This window comes from Mandrillus leucophaeus, unplaced genomic scaffold (assembly GCF_000951045.1).
Source record: "Mandrillus leucophaeus isolate KB7577 unplaced genomic scaffold, Mleu.le_1.0 Scaffold959, whole genome shotgun sequence".
Taxonomy (NCBI): domain Eukaryota; kingdom Metazoa; phylum Chordata; class Mammalia; order Primates; family Cercopithecidae; genus Mandrillus; species Mandrillus leucophaeus.
The window spans coordinates 229095-247662 of record NW_012110463.1 but is presented as its reverse complement, the minus strand read 5'-3'; the positions used below and the strand labels follow the sequence as shown (position 1 = coordinate 247662).

Sequence of the window (18568 nt, the reverse complement as noted above, 5' to 3'; positions counted from 1 at the left end):
CGGGCACCTCTAATCCCAGCTACCTGGGAGGCTGAGAAAGGAGAATTGTTTGAACCTGGGAGGTGGAGGTTGCAGTGAGCTAAGATTGGGTCACTGCACTCTACCCTGGGCAACAAAAGTGAAACTCCCTCTAAAAAATGAAATAAAATAAAATAAAATAAATAAAGAATGCCAGTTTGGGGCTATCTAAGAGCTTAGAGAGATAATGGCCTATCTTTCTCTTTTTTTTTTTTTTTTTTTTTTGAGACGGAGTCTCGCTCTGTCGCCCAGGCTGGAGTGCAGTGGCTGGATCTCAGCTCACTGCAAGCTCCACCTCCTGGGTTTACGCCATTCTCCTGCCTCAACCTCCCGAGTAGCTGGGACTACAGGCGCCCGCCACCTCGCCCGGCTAAGTTTTCGTATTTTTTAGTAGAGACGGGGTTTCACCGTGTCAGCCAGGATGGTCTCGATCTCCTGACCTCGTGATCCGCCCGTCTCGGCATCCCAAAGAGCTGGGATTACAGGCTTGAGCCACCGCGCCTGGCCTTTTTTTTTTTCTTAGACAGAGTCTCACTCTGTCACCCAGGCTGGAGAACAGTGGTGTGATCTCGGCTCACTGCAACCTCTGCATCCCAGGTTCAAGCAATTCTTCTTCCTCAGCCTCCCAAGTAGCTGGGATCACAGGCACGTGCCACCATGCCTGGCTAATATTTGTATTTTTAGTAGAGATGGGGTTTCACCATGTTGGTCAGGCTTTTCTTGAACTCCTGACCTCATGATCCGCCTACCTCAGCCTCCCAAAGTGCTGGGATTACAGGCATGAACCACTGTGCCCAGCCCAATAATGGCCTATCTTTCACAGTGACAATTACACAAAATATATCTTCAGCCCTAGAAATTTAGTATCGCCTTCACTTAGCATGGAGGACACAGTCTTCAGAGAAAGTAAAAAGAGCTAATCAAATTCAAAACAGGACTCTTGCTAAGCCATGCCAAGAAACATCGAAGACCTGGCTGTCTTTGTTATCTGCAGCCTTATTACAAGTTCCAGTGGCCTCTAAGGGAAATCTGCAGCTCAACTCTTTTGAAATATTGTATAGAAGGCCTTTGTTAGCTACATACCTTCTAATAAACACAGATAATTTCAAGCTACAGAATCATGTGACAAGTGCAAATGCATTCTTTGAATATAGAAATCAAAGATGCCCTTCCCCAACTAAAGAAGATAATCCTGTTACAACCCAGCTGGGAAATTTGGTCCCATTAAAAACTTGGAAAGAAGTATCCCCAGCAGATCAACTTTCCCCAAAGTGGAAGGGACCCTATCAAGTTCTCTTTAGTAACCCAACAGCAGTTTTAAATTCTGGGAATAAATGGCTGGGTCCACTTATTTCGAATTAAACCTGTCTCTTACGAAGTCCTACAGGCCAGCAGGACTCAAGAGACTGATCTGTTTATTCCCATGAGCCAGTGACCTCCAACTCCGGTTCAGAAGATGAGACAGGGATGGGTAGCATAAAGATATGGATTGACATTCTACTCTTGGGTATTAGTTGGAATCATGCAGAGAGTAACTTATTTACTGAGCGGACACAGACTTCATCCTCTCTACATAATCAAACAAACTATTGGTTATGTAGACATTTTAACAGAGACTGAAAAGGGATCTTGTGCTTTGCTCACAACCGAATGTTATGTGTATGCTCCAGACTATTCACATAATATTACCCAGACTGTACAAGTTTTAGACACTCTTACCATTTATGCATTATCATTCAATCCTATATCAGCTTGGTTCCAACAATTGTCCACTTCTTGAAAAGCCTCCCTGTTTAGTTTACTTGGACTAATTTTACGAGTTTTGCTTTGCTGTTGTGAAACATATTGTGGTTGTACTCTTTGTGTAGTCCCAACTACTCTGGAGGCTGAGGCAGGAGAATCGCTTGATCCCGGGAGGCAAAGGTTGCAGAGAGCTGAGATGGCATATTACATATAAGTTTTTAATTTCTCTTCAAAAATCAATATGTCAGTATGTTCAATTCTTTGCCTCCTACTTTTAAAATTCACTAAATGAATTTTTTTTAAAGCTCACTAAATGCTTTCTTAAATTGGACACTTATTAGTCTTCCAGATTTCACCCTTTTTTGAAACTCGAAGTTATGAACGACCTTCACCATACCAACACTGTCTGACTTTCTCTACCCTGAATGCAAGAGACCCCAATAGTTAGGCAGGAATGTCATCGCCCCTATTCAGCCTGAAAAAGTTACAGAAGACTAATCTTTGTCTCTCTGCAACTCTTAGGATTTAGGGTCCTCTTGTAAAAGAAGGGGGAAAATATGTCAGAAGCGTTTGAACCACAGTGACTTCATTTTGAGAGAGGGCCAGGAAAATGATGCTGTGACTTGCTGGGCTGCATTCTCAGCAAGTTAGGCATGCCTAGCCTCTAGATGTTTATGGTTAAGGGAATGAATTAATCATGTTTACTAAGCAGAACCAGACTTAGGAGTGTCCAGATATCCCAACATCTGGAGAATAAAGGCATCCCTAATTTTGCTTTAAAGATAACATTGAGTTGGCCGGACATGGTGGGTCACACCTGTAATCCCAGCACTTTGGGAGCCAAGGCAGGTGGATCTCCTGAGGTCAGATGTTCGAAACCAGCGTAGCTAACGTGGCGAAACCTAGTCTCTACTAAAAATACAAAAATTAGCCGGATGTGGTGGTGTGCACCTGTAGTCCCAACTACTCTGGAGGCTGAGGCAGGAGAATCACTTGATCCCGGGAGGCAAAGGTTGCAGTGAGCTGAGATCGTGCATTACATATAAATTTTTAATTTCTCTTCAAAAATCAATGTCAGTATGTTCAATTCTTTGCCTTCTACTTTTAAAATTAACTTCCTCATAAAGCAACCTTTTTCCATCACCTGCTCCACCGTACCTCATTCCAATTACCTGCTCCACACTAACTCATTCTGATTGCCTGCTCTGCCCCGACCTGCTCCACCCTGACTCCCGCCAAACCACTCACCGCATCACTCTATTTAAATTAGCCAGTCTGAATTGGTTTACTGTGCGGCCTAATCCTAGCCAACAGGGGAAGGACACAGCAGCAAGGGCCACATGCTTCAGGGATAAGAACCCCTTCCCCACTCTTAAGTGTGCGCTCATTGTTGCTCCATCTATAACGGCACACACGTCTATAAAATTAAATTGCCTTGCTAAGTAGAAAAAAAAATTTTTATATTCAAGTGCTATTTATTTTGTGGCACTAAAAGTTTACTTACAACATTGCACCTTTGCACTCCAGCCTGGGCAACAAGAGAGAAACTCCGTCTCAAAAAAAAAAAAAAAAAGTTCACATTTTGGATACATTGAAAAAGACAGCAAAGAAGAGAGAGAGTTTTCCACTGCTCTGGGATGGGCCTGGTTCAGCTCAGGGAGGAAGACCTGCCTGAAAAGGCTGCAGCTGAGGCTGTGAATCTTCTTCATCCAGCCCAACCTCTGATTACATCTGCTGTCACTCAGGGCCTGAGAAGGCGGGGTCTTAAACGTTATCCAATCAGGGACGCTGTCCTGGGAACTGTCCAATCAGGCACACAGCTGGAACGAACAGGGCGGCTTCCGGGATTTGGCCGGGGCCTTTGCCTCTCACTGCAGCCGAAGGTCCAGGTCTAGTGCTCACTGCTCTGTGTCTTCTGCTTCTAGAGGCCCAGTCTCTGTGGCCTTGTGACCTGCAGTTATTGGAGATCCACAACTAGGAAGTCAGGACCCCCTGGAAGCCTAGAAATGGTGAGAGGGCCAGTCTGACATCCCGAGAGAGGGAACGGGGCTGATTGGAACCGGCGGGAAGCGGCTGTGGCGGGACTCACGCCTCCCTGCAGTCAGCTCCACAACGTTCGCCCCGAGTTCTCCTTGTCCAGCTCGGCCTCAGTCCCCTTCAGCCATGAGATGGCGGCTGCGCTGGCAGCTGGGCCTCCGGGCGTCCAGTCTCTTCCCTGTGTAGTGATTGTGCCCTGGCCTGGAGCCCTCTCTGGGCAGCTCTGCACCAGTAGCCCCGCATCTCTCCCAGATTGTGCAGAGACCATGGGAGGAACGTCAGGGCAGAATCCTGACTCGGGGTGCGGGTTCATGTGGGAAGCGTTTTTGTCCATAGGCTTCCCAGGCTTTCTTTTTTCCTGTTAAAAATTTATGGTGTCACCGCGAAAATTTTAAATAATTCAGAGCACCCGGCTGTGGTTTGTAATTTGTAATCCATAGAAGGGGCTTGAAGGAAAGACTTATAAGGTTCGTGATAAAAAGCAAATTGAGTAATTGGCTAGGTACTGTGATGTAGTTTTTGTTGTTTTGTTTTTCTTTTTTTTTTTGGAGACAGTCTCACTCTGTTGCCTACGCTGGAGTCCAGTGGTGTGATCTGGGCTCACTGCAACCTCTGCCTCCGTAGTAGCTGGGACTACAGGTGCCCGCCACCACGCTTGGCCATTTTTTAAAAAAAAATTTTTAGTAAAGACGGAGGAAGGGGTTTACCATGTTGGCCAGGCTGGTCCTGAACTCCTGACCTCAGGTGACCCACCCACCTCGGCCTTTCAAAGTGTTGGGATTACAGGCGTGAGCCCCGCGCCTGCCCTAGTTTCTTAATTTTTAAAATCAAGGTAGAAATATCCTGGTTATGTAATCAGAGCTTAATTGGCAGTTTATAGTTGGTTAAATCCGAAGCTTGTTTCCACCAATGTAGTAATTTACCAAAAAATGCTCTTGATTTAGACTTTTTTTAGAAGTAGAAATCCGGGGACTAGTGCCACCTCAATCTAATTTGCTGCCACTTAATGATTTTCACACTCCACAGAGGACTGATTTTTCCCTGAAATTTTCACTAGTGTCCCAAGAAGGGCCTCAGGTCTACCCCTTATCCCCTTTTCCTCCAGTCTAACTCTGGCTTGCAGAAAAATACTAAATTTCCAGTTTGGTCTGACATTCCCAAATGCCAATTTTCCCACCCTAATGCACTTTATCAACTATTTATCCTTTAGTATACATTTTGATACCTATTTTAAGTAATTCTTTTTATTTTTAATTTTTGAGATGGAGCCTTGCTCTGTTACCCAGGCTGGAGTACAGTGGCACAACCTCGGCTTACTGCAGGCTTTGTCTCCCAGGCTCAAACGATTCTCTTGTCTCCTCCCAAGTAGCTGGAATTACATTTGCCCAGGACCACGCCTGGCTAATTTTTGTATTTTTAGTAGAGATGGGGTTTCACTATGTTGGCCAGGCTGGTCTCGAACTCCTGTCTTTAAGAAATCTGCCTGCCTCCGCCTCCCAAAGAGCTGGAATCACAGACATGAGCCACCACACCTGGCCTATTAATCATTTTTTGACAAAGCATTTGATGGCACATTTAAAAAGATTTAAAAAAAAAAATATTTCCTATGAGAAGAAAGCAAAGAATAATCTCCTGACACTGTATGGTAAAATATCTCTGCATTTTTTTCTTCTATTTTCACTAGACACAGATATCAGAATGTTTTTGGGTCAGGTTTTCCTTTTGAAACTTTATAGGGTGATATGTCTTCAGTCACCCTTCAGTATTTTATTTTTATTTTTTGTGAGACAGAGTCTTGCTCTATCACCCAGGCTGGAGTGCAGTGGCCTGTGATCTCGGCTCATTGCAAGCTCCACCTCCAGGTTCAGGCCATTCTCCTGCCTCAGCCTCCCAAGTAGCTGGGACTACAGGTGCCTGCCACCACGCCTGGCTATTTTTTTTTTTTTTTTTTTTGTATTAGAGATAGGGTTTCACTGTGTTAGCCATGATGGTCTTGATCTCCTGACCTTGTGATCCGCCCGCCTTGGCCTCCCAAAGTGCTGGAATTACAGGCGTGAGCCACCGCGTCCAGCCCACCCTTCAGTTTTTCTTGGACCTGGGTTTCAGTACCCTATGGGGATAAACATGGCTATGTCTGCTAGAGTGTCTTGTGAATATCAGCTACTGGGGTGGTTTTCCCTCATAGGACAACCTGAGGTATTTAGTGTAGCTTCTCAAGTGTGCAGGTGGATGCCCTGAGGCTAAGAGGCATTTCCTGCTGCCTTTTTTTTTTTTTTAAGTTAACCCCTTGAGACATTAATATTGTCTTCACCCAACTTAACTTTCGTTTCTTGGAGACACATTGCTGGTCAGCCAATCAGATACTAGTATTGAGGAGAAAAATAATTTCTGCATTCTGAATTCCTTTAGGGGACAGAAAAGTAGTGCAAGAAAAATAGTAAAAAATCTCCAGGAAAAAAAAGAAAAAAACTACCAGACCCCAAAAATCTGACTCCATTGAGATGGTGTTAAGAACTTGCAGAGTAAAATGTGCCCAAGGCACTCACTGGGGCATAGTTCAGAGTCTCCTGAGAGGGGTTATTGAGTACTTAAGTGAGCAGGATGGGGTGGGACACTCAAGTAATTGAATGGCCTGACTTGACACTTGAGTAAGACATATCTGTATCTTGAAAAGATTTGTTCACTTATTTTGACCTGAGGTTTATCATTATTATTTTTTTAAAGACAGACTTTCCCTCTCTCACCCAGGCTGGGGTGAAGTGGTGCCATCTTAGCTCACTGCAACCTCCAAATCCCAATTTCAAGTGATTTTCTTGCTTGAGCCTCCCAAGTAGCTAGGACTACAAGTGTGCACCACCACTCCCAGCTAGTTTTTGTATTTTTAGTAGAGATGGAGTTTCACCATGTTAGCCAGGATAGTGTCAAGCTTCTGACCTGAAGTGACACATGCCTGGGCCTTCCAAAGTGCTGAGATTACAGGCCTGAGCCAATGTGCTCAGCTGACCTCAGTTTTTTAACTATATATTGCATTTTATTAGTAGAGCTTGAAAGGTAACAAAATATAAGGGCATAAAAGAGGTGAGTTTCAAAAACATTAATATCTAATAATATATTTTATTTGTTGAAAATTTTCACTTCCTTTTTTTTCCTCAGAGTGAGTTTGGAAATATTCTCAGGTGTGTTTTTTTATGGCTGAGTGATTTCAAACAGAATTCCATCTAGCTTTTAGAATGGTAGCTACCAAGAAAAAAAATAAAGAAAAATCCCTCTTCAATTTCAGCTGTAGACAGTGAATACATTTCCACAAAAAAATATGGTAGATAATTGGTGAGTTACATAGATTCCTGAAAACTTCAATTCCTTTTTGCAGCCGTGTAAATTTTTGACAGTGAATATCTTTGTTCTATATCCTGTTTTATTGTGTGTTTGTGTTTAAGATAGAGTCTCACAGCAACGCCCAGGCTGGAGTACAATGGTGCAGTCTTAGCTCACTGCAACCTCCACTTCCCAAGTTCAAGAGATTCTCCTGCCTCAGCCTCCTGAGTAACTGAGACTACAGGCACGTGCCGTCACACTCAGCTAATTTTTGTATTTTTAGTATGGATGGGGTTTCACCATGTTGGCCAGGCTGGGCTCAAACTCCTGACCTCAAGTGATCCGCCTACCTCAGCCTCCCTAAGTGCTGAGATTACAGGTGTGAGCCACCTGGCCTGGCCTGGCCCTATATCCTGTTACTTTGATTTTTGAGATTAAGGCTAAATTTTATGTGATGAAATTTGGTGCCTCCCAGAAGTGTTCCCATGTGACTAATTTTTTTGTTTGTTTATTTGAGACACAGTTTTGCTCTTGTTGCCCAGAGTGGAGTGCAATGGTGCAATCTTAGCTCACTGCAACCTACACCTCCTAGGTTCAAGCGATTCTCCTGCCTCAGTCTTCTGAGTAGTTGAAATTACAGGAGCCTGGCTAATTTTTGTATTTTTAGTAGAGATAGGGTTTGACCACATTGGCCAGACTGGTCTCAAACTCCTGACCTCAGGTGATCCACCCACCTCGGCCTCCCAAAGTCCTGAAATTACAGGCATAAGCCATTGTGCCTTGATTACTACGTGATTTTTAATATAAATAATAAAATTATACATTTATTGTCTGAAAAAAAAATACTTTTGCTTTTCTTACTGAGGCAAAATATAAGTACCTTAAAATGTTCTTCCCTTACTTGAACACTGTGAGTAATTTTGCTGAATTTTTCTAACAGTTTTAATTTCAAAAACCAAGAAATTCTGACTGTAGTAACTCTGAAATGGAAATTAAAGCTTAAGGTGCAGGAGTGTGTCCCTCTTAGTTCTGGTTGCCATGAGAGTACACACGAACAAGGAAAGTAGGGGGGGTTTACTACCTCTAATGCAGCTTGTCCTTCTTACTGTGTCCTGCCTTGGTTGGATGGAGTTGGATGGCACAATCTAAGCTAAACCTGGTTAGCTAACTTGAAAAGTACAGGAATGCGGTTATACTGGTGGGAAGGCAGGAAGATCAGTTTCATGGGAAGTAGCTGTTGCCATAGGAGAGGTAATTCACAGAGTGGGTAGCAGATGTGGAATGTGGGCTCCATAGATAAGAACTGGCTAGAAGGTTGTTTACCAGGGCAGGGGAAACACGGAGAGTAAGGAAGTCTGGCCTTGAAAGCAAGGTGAAAAAGGCAAAGAAACTTAAGCAAGCTAAACTTTTGAAGAAGAATTTCTTAACTGTATTCAACATCTATGCATTACACGATTAAGAAAATGCTCGTTTAAACAGGATGGTATTTATTACCCAGAAAGTTCTGAAAAAACTATCAGGAGATACCTGTTTATTAGGGTACTAAAGAAAAACTACTTAAAATCATTATTAAAAATTGTAGAACATGGAAGATAGCTGTATCTTGAACTTTCCACAAAAATGATGTTTTCTTACAGTTAAATTCAGACTGTAACTGACTTTAGTGGGGGCAATATCTCAGTAGTGATGCTGTGTCCTTCTGGGTGCATCTGCACACTATAAAAACTTGTCCTGGTGCAGTTGATGTTAATAACTCAATAAGCTCTCACAGATTTTTTCTCTATAGATTTTTCTCTTCATCAGTAGGTATCTTTATGCAGCTGATGTGCATAAACCATCACATTTGATTGGCAGCTACCTTTTTTTTAAGTTTTTTTTTTTTGCATTTATCTTTCTTTGGTAAAGGAAAGCTCTCATCGTTGTTTATAGTTTAGAAAAACAAAACAAAAAACCAAAAACAAACACAGGCTCTTCCACTTACTGGATGTTTGACAAAATAGTCTTTTGGGGCCAAAACATTGGCATTACTGGTGAGCTTCGTAGAGATTCAGTAACCCAGACTTTATTTCAGATCTCCTGAAAAGATAATCTGCATTAACAAGATGTCCAGTTTATTGTACACATTAAAATTTGAGGGGTACCTTCTAACTCAACATATCTGTTTTGTCTGAAAAATAAAAACAGCTATGTCTTTTTCATCTGAAAAATATACACAGCTCATTCTGTATTATGTAAATATAGCACTCAAAAATGTACATGTTTGTGTTCATGCCCTCAATTTTACACTTTATCATTCAGACAAGTATCATATGTACACTGATATTATGGATATTATGCCACTCTTCTCTCAGAATTAGAGAATACATTAGAAAACATTTGTGTGTTGACAATTATTTTATGGAATAATTTCAGTCACTCATAAGTCAGAACAAGTTCTGTTCACTTTCTGATTTTACCTTGAGTCAAATAAAAAATTCTGCCCATAGCCATTTTGTAAATAGGTGTGTTTGTGTGTGCCTTCCAGGGACTGTTGACATTTAGGGATGTGGCCATAGAATTCTCTCTGGAGGAGTGGCAATGCCTGGACACTGCGCAGAAAAATTTATCTAGGAATGTGATGTTAGAAAACTACAGAAACCTGGCTTTCCTAGGTAAGGATAACTGGATGTCTGTATGTATTGAGATGGAGTCTTGCTCTGTCGCCAGGCTGGAGTGCCATGGCATGATCTCGGATCACTACAACCTCTCCTCCCAGGTTCCAGCAATTCTCCTGCCTCAGCCTCCTGAGTAGCTGGGACTACAGGCAAACACCACCATGCCCAGCTAATTTTTGTACTTTTAGTAGAGACGGGGTTTCAACATGTTGGCCAGGATGGTCTGGACCTTGTGATCTGCCTGACTCAGCTACCCAAAGTATTGGGATTACAGGCATAAGCCTCCACACCTGGCCATGCAAGATCCGCCTCCCAGGTTCAACCAATTCTCCTGCCTCAGCCTCCTGAGTAGCTGGGATTACAGGCATGTGCCACCACACCTGGCTAATTTTGTATTACTTTTTTTTTTAGTAGACACAGGGTTTCCTTTTATTACCTCAAAATTTGGGAAGTCCTCACCCTTTTTTTTATCTTCGACTAACCTCTGTATTATTTTTTTCCATATTCTTTTTCTAAGATTTCTTTAGTGAATATATTGATCTAATTGTATCTAGTAAGTTTTACATTCCATGTTTTAATTTTGTTTTGCAATTTTACTTTTTTTTGTTATATATTTGAGGGTATGCCACCACACATCTGTTAATTTTGATTTTTTAGTATATATTATAATTGTGCGTGCCAATATTTAACTTTGTACAATTTACAACATTGTGGAGCAAAATCATATATGAATTAGCCATGTCTTTTTCCAATAGAATTATCTCTGTTTGTTTGCCTGTATAAATGTTATCCTTGAATTTTTTTGTAACTTGTATATTTGTTGTTTAGGATTGTTTTGAATGGTTTTCTAATCCTGTGTAGATGAGAAGTCAAAATTCTTGTAATTTCAACATCCTATTTGTGAATCTTTATGAATTTTGTGTGGGAGAAACACTTGGATTTGAATATAATTTAAAACTATCATAACTCTGTATCTCTTTTAGGTATTATTGTTTATTTTTACTTGTCAAAAAACATAACAAAATTTACCAGAAAATATTTTTAAATATTCAGTTTAGTCATGTTAATTATCTTGACAATGTCATGTAACATATTGCTAAAATGTTTTTATCTTGCAAAGCTAAATCTTAAAACATATTAAACCACTACCAAGTTTTCCTTTTTTTTTTTTTTTTGGAGATGGAGTCTTGCTCTGTCACCCTGCTGTGCAGTGGTGTGATCTCAGCTCACTGCAACCTCCACCTCCCAGGTTCAAGCAATTTTAGTGCCTCAGGGTCCTGAGTAGCTGGGACTACAGGTGCCCACCACCATGCTTTTCTAAATTTTGCATTTTTAGTAGACGTGGGGTTTCGCCATGTTGGCCAGGCTGGTTTCAAACTCCTGACTTTAGGTGATTCACCCACCTCCGCCTCCCAAAGTGCTGGGATTACAGGTGTGATCTACCATGCCTGGCCCCAGTTTTTTCTGTTTTATGGCACTTTGCAAATACCACTCTCTTCTTTGTTTCTAAGAGTGTAACTCCTTCATATATCTCATGCAATCTCTGTCTTCTTGTGGCTGGCTCATTTCATTTAGCATAATGCCATCAAGATTTATATTTACGGTTGGTAGAATACTTCCTGCTTTTTGAATACTGAGTGATAGTCCAGAATTTTTTTTTTGGATGGAGTTTCACCTTTGTTGTCCAGGTTGGAGTGCAATGGTGCAATCTTGGCTCACCGCAACCTCTGCCTCCCAGGTTCAAACGATTCTCCTGCGTCAGTCCCCCAAATACCTGGGATTACTGGCATGTGGCTCCAGGCCCAGCTAATTTTGTATTTTTAGTGGAGATGGCGTTTTGCCATGTTGGTCAAGCTGGTCTTGAACTCCCAACCTCAGGTCATCTGCTAGCCTCAGCCTTTCAAAGTGCTGGGATTACAGGCTTGAGTCACTGTGTCCGGCCTCAGAATTTTTATATTTCAAATTATGTCTACTAAATGACTTGGTGAAAGAAATTTGCATTGCTTTCACCTATTGTCTTAGAGTAACAATGCTGCAATAATTATGGGTATGTAAATGACTCCTTACATGACCATATATGTGAAAGTTTATGTATGTGCTGCATTCTATTTTATTAGTCCATTTTTTTACCTTTATACTCATACCAAATTGTTTTAATTTTGTAGCTTTGTAATGTGTTTTGAATTAAGAACTTTAATGCCTCCAGCATTGTTTCTTTTTTCTTTTCTTTCTTTTTTTTTTTAAGATTATTGTGTACTTCATTGTCTCTTGGGATTCTATATACTTTTGGGGTTGCTGTTTCTTCAAGAATGCAATGAGTAATTTGGAAAACATAGCATTAAATATGTAGATTGCACTGAGAAGGATGGACCTTTTCACAATTTAACTATTTCAACCTTTGTATAAGAGCACACTCAAGAGCGTTAATTTCTATATATTTGTAAATTTTTCAGTTTTTTTCTCATATGGTTGTATGCTCTCATTCCATTTTGGTCATAGAAAGTAGTTCATAGAAGTTTACTTTTAACAATTTTGGTATGACTTCCTTTTTGGCTAAAGATGTGGTTTATCAAGGGAAATGTTGTATGAGCTATTGAGAAGGGTGTGTATTCTGATGTTGTTGAGGAGTGTTCTCCATAACTCTGTTTGGAATAATTGTTTTATACTGCCTTTACGTAGTCTGTTCCCTTATTTACATAATTTTCTTGTTTTATTTTTATTGTAGAAAGTGTGGTATTTGTTTCTATAATTATATTGCTTTCTGTGTGTTTCTTCCACTCTGTCAATATTTGCTTCATATATTTGGAACCCTAATGTGAGACACACACACACACACAAATTTGTCATAGGTTCCCAGTGAATGAATCTATTATTTTTTGATGTCCCTCTTTGTTTCTTTGGAGTTTCAATTTCAAGTATATTTTATAAAATATTATACTTTTTGACTGAAGATGTAGCTTGTGTATGATTATTTTGACTGTATCTGCCCTCATTTGATTAATGTTGCATGGAATGTCTACTTTCATACTGCCACTTCCAGTCTTTTTTAATCATTAGATTTCTTTTTTTTTTTTTCTTTTTTCTTGAGATGGAGTTTTGCTCTTTCACCCAGGTAGAAGTGCAGTGGCACAATCTCGGCTTACTGCAACCTCCACCTTCCAGTTTCTAGTGATTCTCCTGCCCTAGCCTTTTGAGTAGCTAAGATAACAGGTACCTGCCACCACGCCCAACTAATTTTTGTATTTTTAATAGAGATGGAATTTCAGCAGGTTGGCCAGGCTGGTCTCAAACCCCTGACCTCATGATCCATCTTCCTCGGCCTCCCAAAGTTCTAGGATTACAGACAAGAGCCCCCATGCCTGGCCCTAATCATTAGATTTCAACTGACTCCTGTAGAAAGGCAAGATGTATCTTGGTTTTTAAAATGCTTAATAAAACTATTTGTTGAAAGTATGTCTGAATTTAAAAGCTAACTTTATATATATATGTATATATATATAATTTTCTGAAAGAGAAAGACTTACTATTATTTTGTTAAGTATTTCATTTGATTCTTGCATGTGTGTCTCTTATTTATTCTCTTTCCATTTTTGTCTTTTTGATGTTTGTATTTATATGATTTCATTTATTTTCTTTTTCATATCTTTTGTTTTTTCTTTTTTTCTATCCTTTTTTCTTTTTTTTTTTGAGATGGAGTTTTGCTTTTGTTGTCCAGGCCGGTGCAATGGTGTGATGTCAGCTCACTGCAACCTCTGCCTCCCACGACACCCAGCCTCTTTTGTGTATTTATACAAATATTTTCGTGGTACTTTGGGGATTACATATAACCTTAAAATATACAACATGTTTTAATCTGTTAAAAAAATAAGTTGCATAAAAAAATTTTTTTTTTTTTTTGGACAGAGTCTCGCTCTCAGGCCCAGGCTGTAGTGAAGTGGCAGGATCTCGGCTCACTGCAACCTTTGCCTCCTGGGTTCAAGTGATTCTCCTGCCTCAGCCTCCTGAGTAGCTGGGACTACAGGCGTGTGCCACTATGCCTGGCTGACTTTTGCATTTTTAGTAGAGACGGGGTTTCACCATGTTGGCCAGGTGCTCTCAAACTCTTTTTTTTTTTTTTTTGAGACAGTGTCTCTCTCTGTCGCCCAGGCTGGAGTACAGTGGCATGATCTCGGCTCACTGCAAGCTCCGCCTCTGGGTTTAAGCCATTCTCCTGCCTCAGCCTCCCGAGTAGCTGGGACTACAGGCGCCCGCCACCTCGCCCGGCTAGTTTTTTGTATTTTTTTAGTAGAGACGGGGTTTCACAGTGTTAGCCAGGATGGTCTCGAGCTCCTGACCTCGTGATCCTCCCGTCTAGGCCTTCCAAAGTGCTGGGATTACAGGCTTGAGCCACCGCGCTCAGCCGTTCTCAAACTCCTGACCTCGTGATCCACCTGCCTTGGCCCCCACAAAGTGCTAGGATTATAGGCATGAACCACAGCGCCCAGCCTCTTTTCTATATTTATACAGAAATTTTTGTAGTACTTTGGGGATTACATATCACTTCTGAAAAATACAACAGTATATTTATTTTGGCAGAATAATAAGTTGCATGTAAAAATTCGTTTTTGTTACATCTTCCCTCAAAGTTGTCATTGATATTGCTAATTATATCTTATTATGTTGTATATTCATTAACAGATGTTTATAATAATTTCTATGCTTTTTTCTTACTAATTTCAGAGAATAATTAAAAATGTTTTCTGCACCACTAGGATACTGTTAAGAAATTCTACTATTGTGTATTTGCATATTTTTTTCTAGAAAATAATGTATTTTTATATGATTATATGGGTTTTTTTAATTCATGTTATTTTCAGTAGAAGAAACTATTTTCAGCACCCTTTATATGTAGGGTATATGCAGTTCCAATATACTTTTTTAGAATTTGCTTACCATGGAAGGTTTTTTTTTTTTTAAATTTGGCAGAACAGATTTGCTGATCGTATTATTCTCAATAGCTGTTTTTTCACAACTATTTTTATGACTACATCACACAGTTAGTTCCCTTATGGCCTGCAAAATTTTTGTTAACAGTTCACAGATTGTCTCATAAGACTATGTAAATGGCATACCACTTTTTTCTTTTCTTTTTTTAAATTTTTTTTTGGAGACAGCCTCACTCTATCCCCCAGCCATACTGGAGTGTAGTGGTGTGACCTCAGCTAACTGAAACCCCCACCTCCCAGGTTCAAGCGGTTCTTCAGCCTCAGCCTCCTGAGTAGCTGGGATTAGAGGCACGCACTTCCACACCCGGCTAAATTTTGTAGTTTTAGTAGAGATGGGGTTTCTCCATGTTGGCCAGGCTTGTCCTGAACCCCTGACCTCAGGTGATCTGCTATCCTCGGTCTCCCAAAGTGCCTGGATTACAGGTGTGAGCCACTGCACCTGGTTTGGCACATCCCTTTTATCTTGCAGCTTCAAAGATAATCTTTGTGACTTTTGAAATTGTGCTTATATATGTGTTTGTTATAAATATCTTTCTTTGATCCTAGTTTGTTGAGCTTATTTTTACATCATTTTTTTCTTGCTTTTGGGATCTGTCAGTTTTCATCTGTATTTTTTACCTCCACTTTTTTGTTTTCTTTGAAATGTTAAATATTTTTGTTCTCATCCTCATTTTTCTGATTTTCCATAGTTGCCTCTGTTCTTGTTTTAATCAGTGAGGGTTATTCAGTTTATTGCCAATTCTTAATGTATACGTCTAATATTTTTGTTTTCTTTCAGAAGATTTTATGATATTTCTGTTGGGATGATATTGCCCTATTTTGTACATATAATAATCTTTCAGTTTTTTACCTTAAAAAAAGCTACCTGTCAAAATCTTTATAATGTAATTTTGTCCTGACATGGTCTGAAAACAATTGTCTTGGATCATGATTATGGGAGTTTCTCAAACATGTTCTTATAATATATGTTGTCTGACATTTTCTGTGTATTTTTTAGTTAAGAAAGCTTACTCTTGTTACTTTGTAGGAGTTAGTAATCAAATGCTACACCTGTTCCTTTTCTGTGTCACTGCAGTCTCTGCTGCTGTAACATTCTTCTTTAGTCTCAGCAGACTCAGTCTCTCATTTCAAAACATACCACCATTTCATTCAGAACTTTATGTCATGACTGACAGAAACCAGTTTCAGGAAAAGCCCCTAAAAGCCAGAAATGACAAAGAATGTGTCAGTATTTTACCTTTCTTTTAAAACAATTACTTCTAAAGGCACTATGTTATAGTGGGAAGCAGGAAAAGCTGTGTTGGGTAAATTTAACAGACTTTCTTTTTCTTCTATGTGGTTTTTTGCATTGTGCTTTTCTGGGACACTGAACACACTTAATTCATTTATAAATTTACCACAGATGTACTTTGATCTCTATGTTTTTGTTACATTCATATGTCTGTGAACGAATTAGGGCTTGTGGTATTTTGCAAAGCCATCTTGTTTATGTAGTTTGTATAAATTTAAAGGTAAGATTTTAAAACTATATTCATGGGAGTAAGTGGAGTAATTTATTTATTTATTTTTCAGGTATATGTCCTCAGTTTGCTCAAAACCTTTGGCCAGAGCAGGGCATGGAAGATTTTTTTCAAAAAGTAATACTGAGAAGATATGAAAAATATGAACATGAGAATTTACAGTTAAGAAAAGGCTGTGAAAGTGTGGATGAGTGTAAGGTACACGAAGAAGGTTATAATGAACTTAACCAGTGTTTCATAACTACCCAGAGAAAAGTATTTCAATGTGGTAAATGTTCGAAAGTCTTATATAAATTTTTAAATTCAAACAGACACACTGGAAAGAAAACTTTCAAATGTAAAAAATGTGTCAAATCATTTTGCAGGCTTTCACACATAACCCAGCATAAAAGCATTTATACTACAGAGAAATTTTACCAATGTAAAGAATGTGGAAAAACATTTAATTGGTCCTCAACCCTCACTAATGAATAGAAGATTCATACTGAAGAGAAACCCTACAAATGTGAAGAATATGGCAAAGCTTTTAATCAAACCTCAAATCTTACTACACATAAGATAACTCTCACTGAAGAGAAGACTTGCAAGTGTGAAGAATGTGGCAAAGCATTTAGCCGATCTTTAACCCTAACCAGACATAAAAGGATGCACACTGGAGAGAGACCCTACAAATGTGAAGAATGTGGCAAAGCATTTAGCCAATCCTGTGTTCTAACCAAACATAAGAGGATACACACTGGAGAGGAACCTTACAAATGTGAAGAATGTGGCAAAGCATTTGTATTGTCCTCAACCCTAACTATACATAAGAGGCTGCACACTGGAGAGAAACCCTACAAATGTAAAGAATGTGGCAAAGCATTTAGCCAATCCTCAGCCCTAACCAAATGCACACAGGAGAGAAACCCTACAAATGTGAAGAATGTGGCAAAGCATTTAGCCAATCCTCGGTTCTAACCAAACATAAGAGGATACACACTGGAGAGAAACCCTACAAATGTGAAGAATGTGGCAAAGCATTTATATGGCCCTCAACCCTAACTAGACATAAGAGGATTCACACTGGAGAGAAACCCTACAAATGTGAAGAATGTGGCAAAGCATTTCTATGGCCCTCAACCCTAACTAGACATAAGAGGATTCACACTAGAGAGAAACCCTACAAATGTGAAGAATGTGGCAAAGCATTTGTATGGCCCTCAGGCCTTTCTGGACATAAGAGGATTCACACTGGGGAGAAACCCTACAAATGAGAATAATGTGGCCAAGCATTTAGCCAATCCTCAACCCTTATTACACATAAGATAATTCATACTGGAAGAAACCTTACAAGTGTGAAGAATGTGGCAAAGCTTTTAATCATTACTCAAATCTTATTACACATACGATAATTCATACTGGAAAGAAGCCCTACAAATGTGAAGAATGTGGCAAAGCCTTTAAATGGTCCTCAAATCTTACTAAACATAAGGTAATTCATACTGAAGAGAAACCCTACAAATGTGAAAAATTTGGCAAAACCTTTTACCAGTCTTCAAACCTTACTAACCATAAGAGAATTCATACTGGAGAGAAACACTAATAATGTGAGTGTCTTAAAATCTTACTACTAATAAAAGTCTTCTTACTGTCAAAAGATCTATCAGAAAATGTGTCTTTAAAGCGCAAATGAGTATTTGTTTTGAAAAAGCATTAACAAATATGAAGAGGTTTGTGATCCCTTTACTTGTATCACAGATCTTATTGTACACATTTTGTACTAGAGGAAAATCCTGAGGCAGTTGTTAAAATTTTGTTCAACATCAGTGAGTTTATATTGAGGAAAACCCTGCAGATGTAATGAATTTGGGAAAGTATTTTTCCAAACACTACAAATTATAAAACACCAGAGAGTTTATACTAAAATATATTTTTGCAGATACAGTAAATATGAAAGATATTCAGTCCAAAATTAAGTCTATGTAAATATTGGAATAATTCACAGTAGAAATATCTAGGGCACTCAAACTTTAGACATTAAATCAGAATGCTGAGTATAGGAAATAATATAAACTATAGTTTGTGTAAACATCAGTTATATATAACTTTAAAAGAAGTAGAATATTTTTTGGAGTTACAATATTACATTCAAAGTAAACTTGCCAAAATATGGGATTTTTAAAAAGTGAATAATAATGGAGTTAAACTCTTAAATTCATGCTGTTTCATCATTCCTGGTGTGAATTTCACATGTGAATACATGTGAAAACATGGGACTAATTGTTGCTGAATAAAAGATTTGAGAGATTCATTTATA

At 39.3% G+C, this 18568-nt stretch overlaps 1 pseudogene; it reads left to right on the top strand.

Moving 5' to 3' along the window:
• Positions 1 to 3398: 3398 nt before the first annotated feature.
• On the top strand, positions 3399 to 17854 carry LOC105532425 (annotated as a pseudogene).
• Positions 17855 to 18568: the final 714 nt, after the last annotated feature.